Source organism: Culex quinquefasciatus, chromosome 3 (genome assembly GCF_015732765.1).
Source record: "Culex quinquefasciatus strain JHB chromosome 3, VPISU_Cqui_1.0_pri_paternal, whole genome shotgun sequence".
Classification (NCBI taxonomy): Eukaryota; Metazoa; Arthropoda; class Insecta; order Diptera; family Culicidae; genus Culex; species Culex quinquefasciatus.
The window spans coordinates 141,746,851-141,762,448 of record NC_051863.1 but is presented as its reverse complement, the minus strand read 5'-3'; the positions used below and the strand labels follow the sequence as shown (position 1 = coordinate 141,762,448).

Below are 15,598 nucleotides of genomic sequence, written 5' to 3'. Positions count from 1 at the left end.
GGTGTGTGACACTTGGCTTGGCACAAGAAAAATGAGAATTTGCAAAGTGAAGGTGACGGCGGTGGCGAAAAGAATCATGAATGGTGAAGGTTGAAACAAAAAATCGTCATTGACAGCACATGGTGAGAATGCAGGGAAGGGAAATTCTGCATTACATGAAGGTGAAACATTGCAGTTGCTGTCGAAGGAGAAAATCAGCTTATTTATGAATGTTGTAAAACTAATGATCATTTCAAATCAAAATAGTATCCTTCATTGAACACAATTGACATTAATAATGTTTTAATTTTTATGAAAAAAAGATCCTTTCTAGTTCTTCTGTTCTATGAGAGAATTTATACAAAATGCAATTTTTCAAATTTTTTATTTAATGAGCATGCTCTTAACTGTAAAATAAAAAGACTCTTAGATATCATATATTGTAGCCATATAAGTAGCTTGAAAATCAAATGAACAGAATTAACCATCACCTCGAGAACGAGATTATTATAGCTACAAAAAAGAAATAAGAAAAGTACAACATCGCCAAATCCATTTGATCCCATTATTGTTCTGCAAATCCGTTGGGTTATCAAAAAAATGTGAACGTCATGGTTCAACATCCAGATAGCTTCCTTTTTTCAGCTAGCAAAAAATATTGAATGATTTAAAAGTGTGTATACTGCCCCTGTTCGCATAATTGTCAAATATAACTTTTGAGTTAATGATGCAGTTTGGTTTAAAATCATGTGCCTTTTCAGAAAAAAAAACTAAAAGTATGTAGTACTTTGTTGCAGAAAACCGGAGGTAATCCAGTTTTTCCAGAAAATGGGCATTAAAAATTTCTCAAAATCAACTCGTTCGTGCAATCTTGTCGCACGTCGCTTTTTGACATTCTAAGAAAAACGCGTTTGAATGTTTGACCTTGAATAGAAAAAAAATAGAGCACGCAATGTAAACAATGACAAACACGGTTTGTTTGACAGATTGTTCTGACACCTCTTTATGGCTACACATTATTTAACTTTTGACTCAATATTCAATTAATTGCACTTTCTGGCAAACATCTTAAATTAGCAAAGTGGCTTCTTTAAAAGGACTTAAATCAGGGAATAATTTAAAATTTTAATAATACTTGAAGTAGCTTTTTCCGGTTTGTGTTATTGATCTTTGAATTATTATTATTATTAAACATTTTTGTAGTCACATTTGATAATAAATTGTTGACAATAAATAGAGTGCCCGGTAATTCGAAGCAGATTATTTTTGGTTTAAATTTCGGACCTTACATTTCCGTTGATTTTTCAAATAAAATCAGTTTTTATAGATTTTTTTTTTATTTTTGAGTCGTTTTCCACACGAACAAGTCTTACAATGGATGAAAAGCATCATTTAATTAAATAGTTTGAAAAGTTCAGTTTCAATTCAAAGTTTCCATGTTCAACTTTAAGATGTTACTGATCATGGTTTTAAATTGCATTTTCATGCAACAGACTAAAACGATTATACAGGACTGATAAAAACGATTTACAGGACTGACTTATCCAAATTAAGCTTAAGTTAAATGAATTTCATTTGTACACCTATTTTTTTTTAAAATAACTCCAAAGACCGAGCCACGTAGCCTAGTGGTAACGCTCCCGCCTAGTAAGCGGGGCTTGTGCACTGCTTGTATGTGGGGATTTTCGAAAATAAAAAAAATAAACCGGATACACTCACACATCACAAATTTTTTTTTATGAAAAAAAAAAATTCTGATTCACGCAATGCACGAGTCACAACAATCGTCAAAGGGGTCATTGTTATGCAAAATTAGCTGAACTTTCCGAAAAAAATTCTTTCAAAAGCACACGATTGAGTTTTAGGGGTTTAAAATTCGAAAAACTGGTCAAAAAAGGTCAAAATCATAACTTTTTCAAAAAACTTTTTTGTAAATTTTTGATAACTCGTGAAGAATACATACAACCCTTTATGTCTATATATCAAAATTTTTGTTTTTGTCTGCTCTACAACTTTGTAAAATATTATTACACTCTAAAATGTAATCCTGAAAAAAATTGTTCTAAATGAAAAAGGACCCTTCTGGGTTATTTCAGATTCGAAAAGTTCATTAAATTTCCCATAAAATGACATGTCTCACGATTTTTGACAAACATAAACTTTGAAAAATATTTGTAACGGCCTAACCTGATTTTATTGTTTGTTGAGGTATTGAATTGGTTCAATTGATTAGAAGCTTTGTTGAGCAATAATTTTTGAGAACTGTAGTCATTTTGTATTCTTGTATTTAAACGACATCTCTGTATTTTTGTATTTAAACGACAAAAATGTAAAAAAAAAATTAAGTAGAAAAATTGTTTTAGTAATTTTGTATAATTTGAATTAACGTTGCCATTCAAAAACTTTGGGCACCCCTGTTGTAGTTCATTTCCAGTTAAAGCCAATAGCTCAATCTATATATATAAATGCTATGGAATCATGCTAAGAAACCAAGCGTCTCCATGGATTTATTCATACAAAGATTTATTCAATGGAAGCGCTTCGGACCATCCATAAACCACGTGGACACTTTTTTGGGAATCTGTTATAAATTAACGCAAATTTTATTTAGATCTACAGCATTTTTTTTATTTTTTCTGGGAAAAAATATTTTGCATACGTTTTTGTGTTATCCAAGACTGCAAAAAATTACTATTGTTTGGAGTTACGATTGTAAACAAAATGATTTTCGATTTTCATGGAGGCTACTCAAGATTATGTTTTTTTTTGTGTTAATTTAAAAAAATCCATTTGAAACACAGTTTTAAGTCTCTTGTAATCGACATAAACTTTTATTTCAGTTCAAGTTTGCCTTGTTTTCAACTATATTAAATTGAGTTGACAGTCCCGAAAATGCAGTGGGCATCATAAAAAAGTTGACATTTTTATTTTCTGTCCCATACCATGCTAATGGGATAACTTGATACAGAGTTAAAATTTTATAGCGCTTGTCGCAGCTCATCTTTTTTAAGCATCAATAAAAGAATGAATAGCTTAGTGGTGCTGTAGTTCAGAAAATCTCATTACACACCGGCGGTAACATTTTTCTTGTTCATCAAAAGTCTAATTTTTAAATAATTTGATTACTTTATAATTTCGAAACAACTTAACTTAAAGAAATCAAAAAAGCACGCAATTTCAAATGGGTTATTGAGCATAACCTAGTACTTCTTTCTCATGTACTGTCTAAAACATGTGTTCTTTTCGTGAGTTGAAATTGCCTCCCATTCCACTCGTCACTTTCCTCTTTGCAATCTCTCTCTCTCGTCTCAAGGTGTCTCAGCCGCTGAATTATTGTATTATTTTTAATGTTATTAAAAACTCTACGCGCGCAATGCCAGATTCGCAATAACGAGTAGAAAAAAAAGCTGAGAGTGAAACAGCGTGAAACCCACACAAAGAAGCTTACGCTCGTGTTGGTGTCGTGACACAACAGTGAGGCAGTCCGAAATTTTAACAAGAACCTCTGAAATATTTATGTTTTTTTTTCTGCAGGCAAGTGAACAAGAGTACTCGAGTAAGAGCATGAAGAAGAACTAATCACAGCTCGTTGGTAACTGTAGTTAGTCGCTGAGAGAAAAAAAAAAAAGAAAGCAGAAAGAACGAGACAACTTGTGAAAAGTTAGACAAGCTGAAGGAAAAAGAGAGAAAAGATAAATCTTAATATTTCTCGCGTGAGTAAAGTGTAAGTGACAGTGCCAGCTTGTCAGCGGAAAAGAAGAAGAGCAAAAAGAAAAACGAGAGTGTGTGAAAATTTTCGCAATAAAAAAGGAAAAAAAAGTGTAAAAAAAAACTCCGCATCGTGAAAATTTGGCAGAGAGGAGGAGCAGCAGAAGAGAGTGGAGGAGCAAAGTGTCAAAAGGAAGATCAAGTGAGCGCGCTTCTAATTCAAACGAGTTGAAACGCCAACCGGACAATTTTGATTGCAAATCGACAATATCGTGTGAACGCAATTGCTACCGTCGCTGACCACACGGGCGCTGATACGCGGCGGCGCTGGAACAATTGGATTAGTTCCAGGTGATAAATGTAAGTCCCACTTTAGCTCGGCCAGCCGGCGTAATCTCCCATGTCGGATTACATGCGGAACAGGGGGAGTTTCGGTTGAGCATTTGTTGGGTACTCATTGGGTGGGGAAATTACAAAACGTTAAAAAAATAATGTTGTTTCATTGAGTATTTGCTCTTTTAAGGAATCTCATTTAGGTATATTTGTGTGATGTTTAAATCTAAGGAGAACATCATGGATTTTTTTCAAGCACCTAATGTTGGCATATCAGCCCTTTGAAGTTCAATTACAGTTTCTATACGGCGTTTCAACTGAAATCGAACAAAAAATAGCTCGATAGGAAGTGAACAAGCCTGTTTTCGTAAAAAAAAATGCAAAAAATTGTCTAAATATTGAGAAACAGCAAATTGCGGAAATATGAAAGATTTCTTAACCTGAGAAATTTTACTCAGTGAAATATTGGTGAAAATAAAGAGTGTCGATCCTTCGAGAGAAATTTAATATAATTAAAATTTTAACCACTTTTTTTAATTTTTAGGCATATAAAGGGTGAAAAATTACTTAATTTTTTTTAAACTTAATTTTAATGAAAATATAAAAAATATGTTCAAAATATGCATGATAATTTTTACAAACGAATGCTTTGAATGATTTTGAAATAAAAAGGTCATATTTTGGAAGAACAGTCCAGACTCGATTATCTGAAGGCACTGGCTAAATTTCACTTCGGATGATCGAAACTTCGGATAATCGAGGCTTCGGATAATCGAGTCTGAACTGTAATCTGCTGCTTTGTCCCCTAATTTTTTGATAAATATTTTAATGAGGATATGGGGAAAATCTATTTCAATATATGTTCTTGCAGTAGCAAAAATGTTGCGAAAGCATAAGATGTAAAAATTTAAATAACAAGCCGTGGTAGGTATACTGCCCATGTTCGCATAAATGTCCCATATGCAAAAACAGCAAGCTGAGAAAAACGCATTTGAAGTTTGTCCCATACATAAGGCTACGTGTTAAGTTTTCGCGAAAAAACTGGATTTCCTCCTGATTTCTAGAACAAAGTACTGGATGTTATAGGCTTTTTCGAAAGCACACACAATTTTGAACCAAACTGCATCAATAACTCAAAAGTGATGAAAATGCATATGGGACATTAATGCGATCAGGGGCAGTATAAACATTTTAATGAAAAATTATTTTGAAATACACCAGATTTTTTAGCAATCAGTGGTTCCTATTTGTTTCTTAAACTTCTAAGCATTGACAGAACAGTTTTTTTGCATTTTTTTTTTTTGGAATTGTACATTATAATATCCGTAAAGTATTTTAAGGAAACATCAGTTTTGAATGTTTTTGGATGATAAGATTTATATTTCCATCAACATTTCGAAGTTTTTTGAAAATAAAAGTTTGCCCCCTGATTGAGGCAACACGTACAACTCGTTCGTTGGTGCAAACGGCACAAAGCATGGAATATTGATACAGATTTTCAAATACCTGTTCACATGTCAAATTTGTATGACCAGCTCCCAAAATTGTAGGGAGACTTGTATGGAAAAAACTAATAAAAAACTTTTCAATACAAGTGCTGAAAAATTGAACTTTAAAGTACTCAAATGAATGCTGAAATGTACTCAATTGCAAAAACAAAACAAGTTAAGACATCTTTCGTTAGATTTTTAAAACCATTGGATAGATGAAGATTTTTTTTATCTTTAAATGTTATTGGGTTGGTAGTTTAACTTGTTTCCTGGATCTTTGCCAATGTTTTGAAAAAGTAAAAAAAGAAAAACAGGTTGATTGTCCACCCGTGTGGATCAATCGGACCGCGCATTGGACTCATAATCCGGAGGTAAACTTGGTAAAATAGCAACAATGTGCTATAAAATTCGATGATATGAATGTGGAAATCCCAAGAAACATTTCCGGCTTTATCGTAGCTGTTACAACCGCTATACTGCCCATGTTCGCATAAATGTCCCATATGCAAAAACAGCAAACTGAGATAAATACATTTAAAGTTTGTCCCACACATAAGGTTACGTGTTAAGTTTTCACGAAAAAACTGGATTTCCTCCTGATTTCTAGAACAAAGTACTGGATGTTATAGGCTCTTTTGAAGGAGCACACGATTTTGAACCAAACTGCATCAATAACTCAAAAGTGATGAAAATGCATATGGGACATTTATGCGATCATGGGCTGTATAAAACCCATCAGAAAAAAACCAAAATTAAAACCACTTAGTCGTAAGAACCTCTCCAGAACCCCGACCTCCGCAAAAGGTTGTTACGGCCTTTTCATGAAACCTACATAGGAGTTCACAACTGAATCTTACCAACCTCCTCAAAGCCTTATTAAAACCTAGTTTAAAATGTTATCAAGGGCTTTAACACCTAAACTCCCAAGCTCAAGAAAAAGGGGTAATTTATATGGAAATTCCCCCTTTTTCTCGAGCTTGGGAGTTAAGGTGTTAAAAAATTACATTTCGTACATCTTCAAACGTGATTTTTTAAGGCTTTTTTGATAATAAAAGATTTAAGAGGTAATTAAAATAGTTTGAAAGCTTATTTCTCGCAATTGTTGGCTCAGTTTCAGCTGCGGTTGAAATTTTATTGAAGGGAGATTGAACCAGAAAACTCAACTCGCTTCATCAAAAATAATTCTTTTTTAAAATAAATTTTTTCGTTAAAATAATATTTTATTTTTATTCATTAAAAAAAATATGAAAATTATATTTGATCTTCTATGGCCGCGAAAAATGCTTTTTCAGGAGCTTATGGATTTAAGTTAGCTTTTTGCATGCCTGATGACACTTGACAGCTACAACATCCTTGGTTTTAAAGAAGCATGCGATAAAACCGTTTTGCATGGCATTACTATCGGGTAATAAAAATACTCTTAAAACTTTCATTAAACCTTTTTCAAATCTTTTTGGCTTTTTATGTCACCAGGTTTTATGTCCGAGGCATAAAACCTTCTTAGAAACTTTTATTCAGCCCATAATTATTGGTTGATGTGAATGCCGAAATTAATTTAATAAGCAATTAAGATGCTACCATAAAACTCCAATAAAACTAGGTGGTGGTTAGTTAGTTTTAAATTGTTACTTGGGAATGGATATTTTATATAAATTTTATGTATTGTCGACGTCCCGAACAAAACGCTTTTGATTGTTTTTCTTGAATTATCTACATGTGGCAAAACATCCTCTGCCGAAATTCCCTTTGGCCAGATGTCGCACTTGCAGGATGTTTCAAGATAGTACTATTAGATCGCTTTCCCAAGTAGTGTGACAACACTGCGGTTTTTGTTGAAGATATCAATTTTGGGGATCTTTGAAGATCAAAAGTGAGTCATTGAAATCTTCAAAAAATGGACGCAATATCACCCAAAATCGACGTGTGACAATTAAGCACGAGCACGACAAAACGGAAATTGTTTTTAAACCTCGTGGAACCATTTATTAAAGTTTTTTTGAATAATTATTTTAAAGACATACCTCAATGTTTAAAATCATGCTTGTACAGTCGGATGACAATAAAAAAAATCGACATCAGAGATACTCTCTGACTCGATTCCTAATGCAAAAATAAGTATCTGTGCCAATTTTGAGCCAAATCGGTGAAGGCTAAGGGGTCGCTTTTCATTGTTGAAGTTTATATGGGGAAAATCACGAACATGTATGGGGAAAAACATCGTTTCAGTAATTTTCTGATAGGTGGCGCAAGTCTCGCCCAAAATTGTCCAAGTGTGAGATTCTTGTAGGAAATTTAATTCCCTACAACTTTGTCGAAACGATCCGAGTTGATCCTGATTTTTTGGTGATTTTTCTAGAAAAAAATATTTTCTTTTACACTTCCTATATACCCCTTGTATACTTTCAAGTATATAAGCCGATTTCTTTTCATCGCATTGCTAATAACTCATCAGGATCAACTCGGACCGTCTTGCACCCTTCTACAAAGTTGTAGGTAATTAAATTTCCTACAAGAATCTCACACTTGGACAATTTTGTGCGAGACCTGCGGCACCTGCTGCAAAAATCCTGAAGCGATGTTTTTCCCCATACATTTTTGCGATTATCCCCATATAAACTTCAACGATGAAAAGCGACCCCTTAGCCTTAACCGATTTGGCTCAAAATTGGCACAGTTACTTGTTTTTGCCTAAAGAATCGATCCAGGGGGTATCTCTTGCGATTTTCCGAAATTTTCAATTTTTCTTGTCACCCTATTGTACAGTCATCCCAAATATTCGGAACACCCGCAAATTTGGAACTCTTTTGTGGTAATTTGTCAATAACATGCCAAATGCAGCTTTTCTGTCGACCCTACTATTTTAGGACCTTCATTTGGACATTCTCTTGCTATTTCACTAGTTAAAGTAGTACTTTTTGAACAAAAAACCTCATTTCAAGACTATTTTATCCAGAGCAGCAAAACTCTGCCTCCAAATTTCCTGTTCCATGATTGTGGGATGTTATTGTGTCTCTCACAATTGTGAAACACCTGAATTTAACTGATATTTTTACACAAATAAAGTTATCAGACCATTCATAAAACATAACTAAGCATGAGTTTCGTTGATTTCAGTACCTGAAGTCATTATTTTGTAAAAAATATTTAATCATGGAAAGAACCAAAGTTTGTTTTTATCCGTAAGAAAAAAGTGTTCCGAATTTGTGGATTTCAAGGGTCAAAGTTTTTCTTCAAAAACTTGATATAAAAGTAAAAATTTGCAGTTGTTCGATACAGCATTCGAAAGATCGCAAGAAAAGCTTTTAAATGAAGGTAATAGCGAATCATTAAGTTCAATAATTGATTTTCTATGATTTTTTGAACATTGGCCGATCTGTAAGCTGTTCCGAATATGAGAGATGACTGTATGCATAATGTGCTGCACTTTCTAACAATTCTTCAATTAACTAATAACACAAAGTCGCTCGTGTGCTATGTTGTGACGCGTCTGCTGTAAAAAGATTCAAAAGATTTTCATAATGTAGAACAGCAGGTATCCTCACCTCTGTCTACACATGCCAGACGAAACCTTACTTTGTCCTGGTTTCTTTGTTTCAAATCGCAGCTTTCAACAAAGTTACCCAAAAGAAAAACATTTTTCCACATTTGTATGGCTTGTTTTGTCCAGTTTCAGCACCTTCGTGGCCAGTCTGGTCCCATTTGGTGGTTATTTTCACCCCGAGATTACACTCACAATTGGAGCCCAAAACCTACGATTAACCATAATTGAAGATATTATCTGTCCGAATGTTGGTGTCCTTACCAAAAAAAAAAACTTGACGACGGTCTGTCGAGTCTTCGGCGCATTCGTGGTTGGTATACTTCTTGGAAGAAAGCGCTTCAGCATGCCTTATGATTATGAATGGGTTTTTTTTCGGGGGAGTCCGGTATAATCAAACCGAGAATTGGATTATACAGCGAATGAAAGCTAGCTAATCAAGTTGTCCTTATGATGGCCGTTTGTGGCGTGATGGAATTTCAAGAGCAGCTGGTGAGCTGATTACAATTTGCAACGTGTGACATTGACTTCAATGGGTTATTTTTGAGGAAATGTTTCATTTTAACGGTGCACATCAACCAGAGCTTTTGCACCCATATTTTTGTTACAGAAATTTTAGTATCTTCAAAACTACGGATACTATCGACAATTTTTTTTATTCATCCTCTAAAGTACTGTCCAAAAGGTAATTTATAACAAAGTTTGACTAATTTTACAATCCCGTTGTTGCAGGATTGGGTCCGTAAGTTTAACAATTTTGGAAAAAGAAGACAACAACTTCCTTCGTTGCTGTGCACCCTTAAGAGAACCAAAATATATCGTTATCAATACTTCAGACAACAGTCAAAGGCCAAATACTATCATTTCAATCACATGATAAAATAAAACACAACTTTTCATTGTCTTTACCAATCGAAAACAATCTTGATCGCGTGCCAGCCGCTGAAATGGAGGTCAACTGTAAATTTTCACAAGAAACATTCTCATTCTCAACTTTCGTTACTTTGGCGGCATCGTGTTCATATATGTTTTAAATTAGCCAGCCAGCCTAACCTAAATCTACAGTCGCCCTAGTCGCAGCTAGTAGTAGTCACACATTCTAAACCAGCCGTTCGTACACCGCAGCAGATATCTAGTGCCAACTCATGCAGGATAATGATCTGTTTTTCTTGGCAGAGAGTAACCCCACAGCGTCTAAAGTTTCGTGTTTGAAGGGGGGGAGGGGGGAGAGGTGGGGGAGGAGAAATTTGCCAGTTTTTCCCCCACCCAGTGTCACACCGGATTAGAAAGGGTGAGCAGTATCAATTATTCACTCAGGCTTAATTATGCTTTGAATAATTGATTTCCATCTTGGTTGAAGTGCGGGGACGACGCCACGAAATGGTCAAATCCGGTTTAGGGATTAGGGAAGTGTCACTTGAATGGATATGTACAGTTTGTAAATTTTGAATTTTCTTATGCGAATATCCCCCCAAGTAACATTGTTTTCCAAGAGTTCTACAAGATTTTCCAAGAGTTAGATTTTCAAAAACACCCGTATCCTGAACCACCCTATTATATGTTAGTTTTGGTTTAAAAAAAAATTAAAACATTTTGTTCGAAAAAATCGACATCGACAGCTCTTCAAAAATATTTTTTTCAAAAGTGGGCAAATATGTGCACTAATTTAATAAAATGAAAAACTTAAAAATGGATCCAACTTGAAAACGATGCACTTTATCAAAATTTCACTCAAGTACTTTTTGATTGTAAATTTGTTTTTACATTGAAAAATGAAGTTGATAAATTTTTGCGACCAATATTTCGATTTTTTGAAAAAATCTGTATTGATTTAAAAGATCATAACTCGGTCAAAGATTTCTTGCACAACCTGGAAATTTCTGAAAAGTTGGCATTTTATGTCCTCTAAAACATATCATAAAATAATAAAAAAAAAAATAGTGTTTTTTTTAATCAAGTTTTAGTGACAAAAAGTTAAATAAAAAATCACCAAATTTGATTCTACCGTGTATCATTTTTTTTCCAGCGTAGTCTGTATTAATACCTACAACTTTGCCGAAGACACCAAATCGATCAAAAAATTCCTTCAAAAGATACAGATTTGAATTTTCAAACATCATTTTTGTATGGACAGCAGCCAAATTTGTATGGAAAATTATATGGACAAACTAATGATGCAAAATGGCTTCTTTGGACATACCGAAGGCACCAAAAAAGTTTCAGCCGGATTAAAAAGTATAAAAATTAAAATTAAGAAAAAAAGATCGATTTCGTAGAATTGCTCATTTGTAAAAATTCTTCTGAAAATACTAAACCTCTAGGAACGTTCAAAAATTAAATTGTTGTGGTAGACACCAAACGCTTTGTCTAGCCTGTCGAAATTGAATACTTTTTTAAATGCTTTTTCAAATATATGTATCATTTTACGTTCTCCAAAATCTATTGCGCAAAAACGTTTTTTTTTTAGTTCAACTGCACATCTGGCCTTCTCTGAAGCAATTTGAAACCATGTCACGAACTAGAACCCCTCCCCAAGCAACCCCCACCTTTTTGCAGGCATTCTTGCTATTCCTCCTAGGGTATACAATCCACTTACCCGGCTGAAGGTCTATTATACTCCATTTTGTTCTTCTTGTCATGTTTCTCGTAAACTAAAAACGAAGAATAAGAAACCAAAAAGGTAACATACACCGAAACACACTCACCTGTCCAGGAAAATTTGGTTTGCTCGCATTCGCGTAAACAGTAGTCAAATTCCATTCATTTGACTGCGGGAGCATGGGCCGACGAACTTTCGTGAGCTGTAACCTAATAGCCAAGACAGGGCAGACAAGTTCAAGGTGTGAACGGAAAAAATGAAGGCGGTTGCACTCCTAGCTACTTAGGCTTCATCCATAAAGTACGTCACGCAAAAATCAGCCAAAATTAACCCCCCCTCCCCCCCTTTGTCACGCTTTTCCTATACTTATAACATGCAATGTCACACTTGCTCAGACCCCCCCCTCCCCTAGAGCGTGACATACTTTATGGATGACGCCATTATAGTCAGGTTACTGTAATGTGTTCAATATTGAGTTTTTCAAATTTATTTGAGGTTATCTACACAAAAAGCAATAATTGAAAAAAGACGGAACAGTTTTTTCAACTTTCTTTAAAAAAAATGTGTCTTTTTAAAACAATATCGAGTGTACCAGTCTATGAGTAGGAGAAAAGTTGAAGCACCCCTGGAAGCAACATTATTTGCATTTTCTTCAAGATCTGGTTTCTGTATACAACAGGAACGACAATTCCGAAGGAAATCGTCAGACAAAAGACGGGAAGCTAGCAGGAAGTGTCAGGAGGTCTTTGTGGTTGAGAAGATGCGGTCCCGGTCACCAACCACATTTGCATTATTCTGGATTGCGGTCTTCAGCGCACACAAAGAGAGGACCGTTTTCCCGTTGGGAGTGAGGCAAATTTTGGAATATTTATTGTCGGTCGATAGTCATCAATTTGTTACAGTGGGTCCTCCTTGTTTGACAGTAATTATAAAATTTTCCCTTTCTGCGCGAGTAATTGGAAAACTTTTCAATTCTCTCGGGTGTCATCCATCGTAGATCGAAAGCCCTTTGTTCATCGATACGAATTTGGCCCTTGGCATTAAAATCACAATTTTCAACTTTCCACTTTCATACAAACAGGCATTGATCTCCGGACGCTGATTTCCCCCCAGGATATTCCTCCTCTTGACAATTCGCTTCGGATCTGGTTTCAAAAATTTACATGCATCATGCCGATGATAAGTGCATCCGGAAAGTATGCATTATGGCATCTTATCTTGTGTTGTTGAAGGGGTGGGAGGAGGGGTGGGGTTCGTTCGTTAGTTACACTGAAAGTTTTTGCACATTGTTATGTTAAGTTTTTAAAGTTAAGCTGATATAATAATCAAATTATCAACATGATAGAAAAAAAAACAAACAGATATTAAAACGAAACAGAGGAATCCTCTAGAATTTCGCAAATTACTTCCAGATTTTTTTTTTTTTGTATTTTTCTATTCAATGTCAAAAGAAGCCTTTTTGCAACATTATTTTTTCCATAGAAGGCTCCATGCAATTTTGCGGGCTAGTCATACAAAATGGACATGTTAAAACAGCAGTTCCATATGAAAGTCAAAGTAAAAAATAATAAAAGTGCTTCGATTTCTGGGGATTCCTTGGCCAAAATTATTAGACCCGCATTTTTCTATTTGGGCATTCGGGTGGCCTACAGCGTGTTAGGGTGGTCCGAAAAATTGCCATTTTCGTCGATTTTCACAAAAAAATCACTTTTTTCACAAAAATCATAACTTCGCTCCATTTTAACCGATTTTAGCTGTCTTGGGCGCAAATGAAAGATGATAAGTTTGAATAATGTGGAGTTTCAAAAATCTAGCCTATTATTTGAAAAAGTCTAATAAAAACATCAAATGCCGTTTTGACGGTGTCTGGACCAAAGAGCCTATATCTGAAAATATTTTTAACGGATTCCTCAGACAATTTTACATAACATATTAAAAATTGGGCGAGGTTCATTAACATGATTCAGGGATATGGTACCGGAGATATGTGTTGTTGAAAAATAATCCGATTTTCGTAAATGCTGCTAAATGAAATTTAAAAAAAGATAATTCAAGGCTATTCGGTATCAAAATTTCTGTAAGTTCTTTTCATTTGCAAATTTTATCTTAAGGAAAAGCAGCTTAAGGGGATACATACATGTAGAAAATCTTTAAATTTCACACTACATAAAATTTATTAATTCCACTTAAAAGATGATTTCCAACCACTCTTGAAAGTTTCATGTAGATATTGCATGATTCAAGTAAGCAACAGACGAATTAAGTTTGAAATTTTGCCATGCGCAAAAGCGAACTGTCAAACTTTCTGAGCGTTTTTTCTCGAAACACCGAGTTGATATACGGATGCCACGATGTCTCGAGATTGGATGGACCAAATTGACTGAAATTTGGGGTAAAGACTCTCAAAACATATCCCGTGTGGATGGCATAGCCCAATTTTGAAATTTAGTTAAAAAAAAAACAAAAATCAAAATATGAACATTTTGTCGCTTTTTGAACATTGCATACGAGACCGGTTTTACGAGTCTTCACCAAAATGTTCTTTAACCCGGTGTATTTTGCTCCAATCGAAAATATAAATTAAAAGTGTGTTCAGAAATGTACAATGTTTGATAAATTTTGTGTTTTTCTAAGACTGCACATTAATGGTATTGAATACAAGTTGTTTCAGAACATCAAACAAAATTCTTTCACAAAAACGCTGTCATTCTCGGGAAATTACAGATTTTTCTTACATTAAAAAAAATCAACTTTTCCCATGTTTTTCATTAGTTATGATTTTTTGAGAAATTAGCAGCAGTGTCAAATGATTTTTCACAAATATGTGCCGTAAACAGCAAAAAAAAAGTTGAATTTTGGAATGTTGAAAATTCGGTTGGTTGAATATTACTTATTTTTTGAGTAACATTAAAATGTGTAAAAATGTGAACCTGAAAAAAAATCACCATTTCCTGATGAATATAACCATCTTCTTTTTTCTGTGTAGTTTTTTGGAATAAAAAATGGATATTTTTTTAGAGATTATTTTTTTTCTGAGTACCTGGGGCAATGCCAACAACTTTGCCGAAGATACCAAATCGATAAAAATCCGTTCTTCCGTTGTCAAACATTCGATTGGATGGCGTAATCGGAACATCAAAAAATAAATACAAATATAGTTTCAAAAATTCTGCAATTTTTCGTTATTCGACTGTAAATGTTTGTGGGACATGTCATTTTATAGGAAATTTAATATAGTTTTGAAATCTGCAATAACGCAGAAGGGTCTTTATCATTTAGGACAAAAAATTCATTTCAACTGTTTTCAAAGTTTCAAAGATCTGCCCAGCTATCGTAACCATGAGGTTACGGGTTTCACCTTGTAAGCGGAAGGTGATGGGTTCGATTCCTGTCTGGCTCAGAAAAGTCAGATTTCCTTCAAAGCGTGAAACCGCTCACTGGGATTCTTGACCGGTTTCTTCAACTAGCGACGTACTGAATTTTAAATCCAGAGGTCGTAAGCTCGACTCTTTTTGGGAAACTTGGTGTTATAAGAGTTTGCAATTCAAATGAATATCATTTCTTTTTTGTAACCTGATTAGGACAGATAAAACCACCAACCACATAGGAAAATTTAATGTGAGATTGTGTCATACAAATTTCTGCATTTTTGTATGACCAAATTTCACCTCCCAGAACCAATGACATTCCCGATTATGGAAGTAAACCTTTATTCGGAAACCCGTTTTTTGGTGGCGACTTTGAAACGGAAAGGATGACCAGTTTTTTTTTGCTCTTTTACGAGTAAAAATAATTGTTTATCAAAATTCTGAACAAAAAATAACGCCGCAATTTCAATCGATATATTTTCCGTGCTTCCTTCATCCAACAGTTCCAGCCGTAGATGTGACTTGTCCCCGATCCTTCAGTTTGCAGTGTGCAATGGGTTAGTGATGCATGAGCGCTGCATTA

The 15,598-nt window shown here is 34.6% G+C and overlaps 2 protein-coding genes across 51 annotated transcripts in view; both read left to right on the top strand.

Moving 5' to 3' along the window:
* The window catches only part of LOC6033527 (glutamate-gated chloride channel), a 272,801-nt gene that overhangs the window by 1,234 nt on the left and 255,969 nt on the right, over positions 1-15,598 (top strand). For all 50 annotated transcript variants that reach the window (XM_038259413.1, XM_038259414.1, XM_038259432.1 and 47 more), the window contains one exon: positions 3,514-4,047. The gene's annotated coding sequence lies outside the window, so the exon portion shown is untranslated. The remainder of the gene's footprint in view (positions 1-3,513; positions 4,048-15,598) is intronic.
* Positions 1-15,598, top strand: part of LOC119769279 (axoneme-associated protein mst101(2)-like) — a 93,094-nt gene that overhangs the window by 13,813 nt on the left and 63,683 nt on the right. The window lies entirely within an intron of this gene.